The sequence below is a fragment of the Sapajus apella genome, unplaced genomic scaffold (genome assembly GCF_009761245.1).
Source record: "Sapajus apella isolate SASKATOON/1434 unplaced genomic scaffold, GSC_monkey_1.0 scaffold8, whole genome shotgun sequence".
Classification (NCBI taxonomy): Eukaryota; Metazoa; Chordata; class Mammalia; order Primates; family Cebidae; genus Sapajus; species Sapajus apella.
The window spans coordinates 40149379-40158535 of NW_022436948.1; the positions used below are offsets into that span (position 1 = coordinate 40149379).

Below are 9157 nucleotides of genomic sequence, written 5' to 3' on the forward strand. Positions count from 1 at the left end.
CCCAAGTTTTTATTGAGAAATAAGTTAATCCATCTACTCTCATGAAATGTACTAGTTTAGATTCATTTTTCAGTGATATTTGCAGAGAAGTGAACCTTGAGCAAATTTGAAACATGACAGGAAAATGTGATTAACAAAAGGACTAAGTTTCCAAACACGATTCAATTCAAGAAGAGGAGCTTAGTTGAGTGGCTATGGAAATATCATCCTCTTGTGATTGTTCTTACTGAAATCATCATTAACCTTCAAATTGATAAATTCACAAAACAATCTTCATCCCTCATCATGTCTGATCACTTGGCAGCATTTGACCATGACTTACAGAAACTATTTCTTGAAATATTTTAAGTTAGTTTCTATAATAATGTTCTCCTCTATTTTTTTTTTTACATTTTAAGCTTTCTTTCCATATTTTATAGAATTTGTTAATTTGTTTTTTGTTTTGCTAGTACTTGGAGGCCAACAGGAAGTGACAAAAGCAAATGGGTAAAAGACTGAAAAATAAAGTATTCTTAACCTGATGTAAACTTTCTTCACGATCTGGCCCCATGTGCATTTCCAACTTTACCTCTGGACCAGATTAATTTGCCATTGCGATCTTCTCAACTCAGAAGTACTTAATAATCATATTCTAATCAAATCTACCCAGAGTGTCTATAGAAGTTGCTATTTAATTTACTGGGATTTTACAGCTCCTATTTGTATAAATTTATAATTGAACTTACTATATGTTTGCATAGTTTATGTCTAAAAGATATTTCCCCCACTCTCAGTCTGAATGAGCAAAGAACATGCGTTTAATCCTTCTGTACCTATTGACTAGTGACTAAAATGAAGTTAACAGAATCAGCAAATACATGTTTAACTAGCAAATGAAAGTTCAATGAACTAATACTACGTGATTTTCTTATTAGTAGTACCATCTTGGTCAAGTCTCTCAACTTTTTTGTGTCTTTCTTTACTTACTTGCAAAATGTATATAACAATTATTGCCTTCCCCTTTTAAAATGTCACAATATTTTGGTATCAAAATTAGAAAAATGGTTACAAAGGTATTTATAAATGTAAGGTATTGTGTATAGAAAATAGATCATTTTGAATGTTTCGAGCTTATAGTTTTACTAAATTTTCAGATAGCCACACAGGCATGTGTGAGTACACACACAAGATAGCCCATGAATAAAATGAAATGTTGCTGTATTTCCTATCTTTATTGATTCTTATGTTTATCAATGTGTGGAAAACGTATCAGCTTCGCTGATTTGGTAGCCCTATACTTGAATGCTATCATGGGGGAGACAGTTACTCCACTTGACAATACGTTTTAAATCATCGCTATTGTTTTCTTAGATTTTAAATTCTTGAAAGATGATAAGTACAGCTCCATATAGTGTGCAATACATTATTATACAAAAACAGTCAATACCAAGCATCTTTGATAGTGATAATAACTTTCTGAATGGTAATAAGCATGGTCAGAAGCAATAAAAAGTCGATAATTAATTAGAAAAGTCAGGCAACAGTCCTTACCATCCCCACTGCAAAATTCCTACACAGAGAGGTATGCATTTTAGCTTGTAAAACATTATTTACCAATCCTTGAAATTGGACCAGTCAGGAATACTACACTTGTTGCATAACTTGAGTGCTCTGGTATTTTGTCATTGTTTTGTATATGAACTAACCAACACTTTTGGCAATACTGCAAACTTAAATTTTACAAATGATATGCATGGCAGAAATGTGACTTTATTGCTGTTGCAAGCTATCTTTTAGATGCCTTTATGCCAAGTGACATAATGAAAGTTTAAATTAAAAAAGTTAAAGTTGACAAATGATAAGACTACAGAGATGATGTAACTGTATGGCAAAGTTTTCGTCATTTATTGGTTTCCCGATGCCATCTCAGTACTATTGCTCATGTTACTGATGAATTTATGCTATATAAAGCACACCTCAATCAAATTCAGGAGAGTTAGCAGAAAAATATTTTTCATCAAGGATGGAATTGACAAGTACAAATTCTGTGGAAACTGTCTGATAAGCTTCAGAAACGGCACTCTACAATTTTAGGATTTCAAAAAGACAGCATTATCAGGAAGAAAAACAAGAGTTATTGTCATTTATCTTTGGTTGTTTTAATGAATTATACAAACACAGTTTAACTCTGAGAATTTTGTGCATATTATTTGCATTTTGTTGATGGCGCTCTCAGCAAAGAAACTTTGGCTAAGCTGTAAAGCAGCCCTCTGAATGAATCATACAACCTGCAAAGAGCTGTACTAAATATATCCCTATATATGACAAAAGCTTCAAGTCTTTCCTAACATTTATATTATTGATACAAATCAACATAGAGATCAGAGAGTTTTAAAAGTAATGCATGCACAAGGGAATGGGCCTAAAGGAAGGGTGACAGTGGAGCAGCTTTGGGCTCACTATTTGGCACAGCAGGGTTGCATTCCTATGTTAATTGTAAACAACTAAAACATACGTGTATTTAAGCTATCCTGCCAAGTACCGTACCAAGAAAGCTACTTGCAAAGCGAGGCGTCTCCAGCATCAGAAAAATCTGGGGAGCAGTAAGAATGGTGGAAGATGATGACCCAAACTTAAATGTGCAGTTGATCCACAAGAGACCGCAATCCTGCCATGCCAAACAGTAGGTGGGTGGGCTCCTTCACTGCCCCCCTCTTCTCAGACTCCCGTCCTCTATTTCCCTAGCCCTGCTTCTCTCAGATTATGCTTTCCCCTGTTGACCCATCCACAAGTCTACAAGGTGCTCTAGGCTTCTTTCCCTTGTCCAATGGGAAAGAAGCCTAGAGCATGAATTTATGGAGCACTCACTCAGAGTTGTGCAACTGCTTCTTTAACTTTGCACCCTAGACCCCTCATTTGCCTCACGCTAGTCCCAGGTGTTGGAGGTAGACCATGGTGTAGCTGGGTAACTTAGAATATATTCCTTAAGCTCCGCAGGAATTTGACCAGCCTCAACAACTATCACCTAATTGGTAGTTTAATAAACATATATTGCATATTTGTTCCCCTCTGTCTTCAGCTTTGGCGTAAAATTCCAGGAAACAGAAAAACATATCCTTCAATATCCTGTTACATACAAAGCAACAGAGAGCATTCACTCCCAGTGTTTCACTGTGAAACACAGTTCAGTGACTTATCTCATGTGCACACTGTTTTACTTCATTTAAACATTTCTGCATGTTTAGTATCAACAATAAGATTACCGTCAAATTATCAGTAACCGAGGGTATGCATTGCATACTGCCAAGGTTCTACTTAAAATAATGTTACCAATTGTCACTATGACTTTGCATAGTTGTTTTCATTTCCCCATAACCAGACACACATGCAGGTATTTGTGGTTTTGGTATATGAAATCCATTGTTATACGATTTTTTTGTTTGTTTAACTTTGGAATATTTTACGTATTTATGCTGGTTGTTTTATCTTTTGACTTATGTTTAGAGGGCAGTTTTATTTTTTACCTAATTTGTGGGCTTGAATCTTCTGGGTTCCTGGAAGAATATTAGCAAATTACCTCATGTTAACTAAACTCTCAATTTTATTTTCTCTCTTGCTTTTTTAAAAAAATCTTTAGGTATCATCATTGCCATTTCTTTTTTAAAAATCACTTTTCTGCTGATTTTCCACATTCATACCTATGCTGAAATTTGGCAAGTTGTATAAAGAATTAAAATTAGATATGTGAATTATTTATTAATGAATAAACTTTATAATGATGAGTATCTCCATCATGCCAATATATAAGGTTATAAAGTTTTAAAACGCATATAAGATAAAAGAATATTAGCTAATAGGAGCAAAAATATTTTTAAATATTATAAATTGCCCAAAATGAGACTCAATATTAATTAGTATTTCAACCAAAAATTTATGATTACTGTTGACAAACTACAGATTTAAGTAAAATGAGGAAAAAGTTAAATAACAAATGTGAGCTATTTAACTCTTAAAATTATTGGACCTGTTTTCAAGGTTATTACAATGCTATATATAATTTTAATTCTTAATATTCTGCATTTTATATTTCTGTGTAGATATGTTAATCTCCCTTGGAAGAATAGAAACACTTTAACCCGACTTCAAAAGATAGTCATAATGAGCGAGTCTAAATCCTAAAACATGATGAGCAAAGATAAAAGACCAGAGTTCAGTAAAGATTTCCTGGAATCATGACCCATTTTAACATGATTTATGCCCAAATATGTTTGTCATCATCAAGATGTCAAGAACTATGAAACAGGATAGTCACATAGTCACTAATTACATCAAAGATGTAATTAGTCATTTGGATATATGCTAAAAAGTTTTAGAACAATTATTCAATAGCGCTTCATAAAATATCTTTGAATTCTTTGAATGTGAAAAGTAAATTTTAATAAACTTGAGAGTTGTTTAATAAACAAGCATACAATATTAGTATACTTGATTAAAATCAATTATATAAATGTATTATAATTAGCATTACCCGTTTTCTTTCTTAATAGGAAAGGAATGAACATAAAGTGTCTAAGATTTACAGATTCACACAACAATAGTATTTATAAACTTATTAATGTTTTGGAAAGTTCTGCATGACTATTAACTCAGATAAATTAAATTCAAATTTATCTTGAAGGGAACTAAATATGACTAAATCAAAACTTAGTAAGCATTCATGAAAATGTCAAATCAACTATCTTTCAACTGAAGGTAATATTAATTGATTTTCTAACTGATTTAGACAACAAATAATAGAATTGCCAATAAATAAACCAGCCCTTTGGTAATATTTGATATTTCATACAGTTGTGCTTTAGTCAATATTTTACTTCTACCTGAAAATACTAAATAATGAATGATGTATATTTTTGGTGCACAGAGATTGTCTAAATTAAATTATATGAAAAAATTTTCTGCATTGTTTTTTAATTGAAAAGTCCTGTAAAGAATTCCAGAAACTCATAAGTTACATTTTTGTATGAATCTTTTATTTTCAAAATACTACCAAATACCTTATCTGCATTGATACTCACATCTGCTCTATGAAATAGAAAAGGCCAGCGTCTTCGGTTTGTTTTTGCTTTTGTCTTCTCATGAGAAATTGAGCCTATCTTACATATCCAGTTATCTTATGATGCGCTGCTTTTAATTCCACAAAGCATAGAATGTAGCATGCCATTAGCTTATTTTATGTTAAAACGTTCATGATTTGATATCCCTTACCTTCTAGAAATATTTCCATCATCCCTCAAGTCCCAAAATGTTAGCGATTGACTTTTCAGTTATTTGCTAATACTGTTTCTGCTCCCCTGTGTCAGGGATGATAGTGTCATAGGGAGCGTGTCAGTGAAACCGCTGTCACAAGTGTCCTGGTTAAGTTTAATTCCAATTCTCTGGTTGATTCTCTAATCAAATATCTAGTAGACATTAATAAACATTACTTACAAAAGGAACAAGACAAATATTCTAATTTAGTATGCATTTCATAATGCAGCTATTATAGCTGACCTTCATCTTCCCCCGAAAAAAGACTTTTTCTTTTCTTGACATCTAAACTTAACATTTTATTTCAAAAGTGGGTAGTGGTTGGGGAGAGGAAAAGAAAGGTAACAATTATTTGAGAGGATTAGCCAGGATATATTATGGCTGGGAAAATTTCAGAAGAAAAGAAGTAATTTGTTTTATTTATTTATTTTTCTAAGGAGGAGTTTAGAGGAGAATGAACTGGACTGTGAGCCTTTCATGAACTTCTCAAAAAACAGGAACATGAGGCGAAATGGTGAGGAAAACCCACAATTCAATCTACTACAACACGGTAAGCATTTCCAGCTTTAAACCATGAAGAAAAATAAATTGAGAATTAGTGAAAAAAAAAAAAGAAACCATGGTAAATCAAAGAACAAAATGCAGAATAGATACTGGAGGGATGAAAGTCTGTATGAGTCCTGCTTCCAGGAAAGGCCCTCAGCCTCCCTAGGTGCTGGGATTAAAGGATTAAACCAAACAAAAACAAAAAAGCTAACATACGCAGAAGTCTCCCAGATCTTTATCCCAGCCCTGAATCCCCTATGATTTCTTGCTTAGATATCAAAGACCTATAAATCTTCCCTTGTATGTCTACTCAGTGCTTCAAAATATATATGTACTAAATTGACTTTCTGATGTTCCATCTAAACTTGTTCCTCACCAAATGTTTTCTATTTTTATTATAGCCCTACTATACTCTTGGTTGCGTAGGCCAAAAATTGGGGGGTTTTACCTTTGTCCAACCCGTCAGCAAGTTCTGTGTGTCCTACTCCAATACATATCCCTAATGATGCCCTTTAAAATGCTGCATGACTGGATACCTGGCCGGTATTTCAATCTTGTCTATGTAAAACAGATCTTTTCACTTATCACTCTTCATGGTACATTATCCCTCCTAGAAATTATCTTTCTCTGTTAATTTATGTCTCTCTCTATATTGGGAAAATGCTTTTTTCAGTTTTCTTCTCAAGCCCACATGGAGGACTGGAATAGTGTCTAGCACAAGTATTGCAAGCACTCAATAAACCTTGTGAATGAACGAATGAATCCATAGCCATCATATTGATGGGAATCACATTGACAGCTGCACATGATCATCAGCATCCTAGACTGGGACGTGTGTATAGGAGTACTTTCATAAGCACGTTATTTCTTTACAAAATACATTCTTGGCATTACTTTTGACTTCAAAGAGTCAAAAGTGCCAAATGAACTCAAATTAAATAATAAAATTCTGTTTTCAACTCAAAACAATTCTAAAAGTATGAAAACTCACAAAACAAGGCAAAAGAAACTCTTTGTTTCTATTTTGAATTTTTCATTTTTCCAGCCACCTCCTCTCTAGCTTCTGAATTTTTACACTGACAAACAGATTTTGTGTCTCTCTTCCCATAGCTAAAAATTATGTTCAAACTTGATAATAGTGATTATAAGAAGTATCATTATGCCAATTATTTCAAATTGTGCAACAGCCAAAGCCCATAAACATATGTCATGGCAATAAATCTGTTTTCCTACTCTTTGTAATGTCTTATTTGCCCTAGCAACTTTTCAGACAACAGCTATAATAAATTGACTCTCAAGTGTGACCTGCCTCTCTCCCATTGCAAGACTAGTATCTGTTTCAGAAGTTACAGTTGTGTGTGATCTATTTAAATGATCCTGAGTAATTGTCCTCAGAGCTGTCCTGACAACCCTGATAATGAGTTTTAGAGCCCTTGATATTGTAGTTTGCCTGGGCTTGAAATATATTAATTACCAGAAATATATGAAATGTGAGGTTGTAAAATCCCTGACTTTTCTCACCTGAATCTAATAAATCACTAAAATATGTATTGTTGCTTTCATGTCACATTGACCTGGTGCTTGTTTTCCCTTCTATATTCTGTATGTTGTTTGATGGTTCTTTCTCCAGTTTCTCATTTCAGGAGAGTCATTCCTTAATGGCTGCCTCTTCATTTCATACATCCAATTGGTCACTATATCTTCTCAATTCTTCACATAAAATATTTTTGGGATTTATGCTCTTTTCATTAGTACCATGGCCTACTTTAAAAATTGACCCATTTTAGCCTCACAGAGTTGCACTCGCCTGGCTTCTAAAGCTGTCACCCCTTTCCCATAAAACCAGAGAGGAATTAGCTTAGAATTATGTTACAAAGCCTTCTCCCTGAAAGTAAAATGGTTGTCTTGCTGCTATGTACGCAACAACAGAAGTACCACTTAAGACAGGAGATTCTACAGAAAGAGCATACGTTGTGATATCAGACAGGCAGGGTTTTAGATCCCATTTTAGGGGCATACCACCGCCTCTATCAGTTGTGTCATCTCAGATAAGTCCACTTCTCTGGAACTTAGTTCGACTACATTTTACACACTTCATAGGATTGTTGTGAAGACTAAGTAAGATCATGTGTATTAAAAAGTATTTGCTGTAATGTGTTGGATGCTTGCTAGATGATAATTTTCCTTCTTGCGTTCTCCTGCCACATCTAAGCACCATCGATGGTACCAGAACCTGTCTGCAGGAACTCCGCATGCTTTCCCAGTTCTCCTGTCCTGATATCATTTGGAGACCAGGGATATCTTTATTTCTCAAACAGTATTAGAGAACCTGGATGAGACCATATTGTGTCTCAGGGAACCTGTGTGATCAATGCTTCTGCAAATCTTCCTTCTATAATAGCTGGAAACTGTTTCTCTTCATCCTATTTTCTTGCTCACACATCAATGATTTCCCTGCGGTTACAAACAAAAATAAATATTTCATAGCCTTTGCTATTCTACCCTTGCATATTTTTATGAAATTAGCTCTGCCACTTATTCTTTTTGCCTACTTGGCTTTCTTATAAAGTCCATGTTCTTTCAGTGCTCTGTACTTTACACAGCCAGCCTCTGCAATTAGAATGCTTTCTCCTGCTTCTATTTTCTGCGAACGCCCATTATTCTCAGATCAACTCCTCTAAAAAACATTTCCAACCTTTTCTTTATCTCAGAAAGTAGGTGTTTTCTACCTTAGTGTTCCTATCTCTGCAACGCCCTTTGGTACATCTCTATAACCTTATATCTTGCCATATTGGTACTCCTTGTATACTATTTATATACTATTTGTCTTACCCACTACAATATAAATTCCTTGAATGGGTAACTGTACCACAGCACCTAGAATGTGCTTGAAAGTCCACAAATAGTAGACAATGAAAGGTGTTGCTATCATTGTTATTATCATTTTGGAGACAGGCTCTCATTCTGTCACCCAGGCTGGAATGCAGTGGTGTGCTCTCAGATCACTGCAACCTCTGCCTGCTGGTCTCAATAGATCCTTCCACCTCAGCCTCCCAAGGAGCTGGGACTCCAGGCATGGGCCACCACGCCCAGTTAATTATTTGTATTTTTTGTAGAGACTGGTTTTTGCCATGTTTCCCAAGCTGGTCTCGAACTTCTGAGCTAAGTCTTCTGCTGGCGTCAGCCTCCCAAAGTGTGGGAATTACAGGTGTGAGCCACAGGTATTATTATTTTCTTTATTATTATTATATGTATTTTTTTACTTTAAGTTCCGGGGTAAATATGCAGAGCACACAGCTTCATTACACAGGCACAAGTGTCCCAT

General features: G+C 34.7%; 1 long non-coding RNA gene across 1 annotated transcript; it reads left to right on the forward strand.

Moving 5' to 3' along the window:
• The first annotated feature begins 392 nt into the window (after nt 1-392).
• Nucleotides 393-5903, forward strand: LOC116550991. The gene is made up of 2 exons (XR_004268657.1): nt 393-2666; nt 5724-5903. It is a non-coding gene; the product is annotated as an uncharacterized LOC116550991 (long non-coding RNA).
• The last annotated feature ends 3254 nt before the right edge of the window (nt 5904-9157 follow it).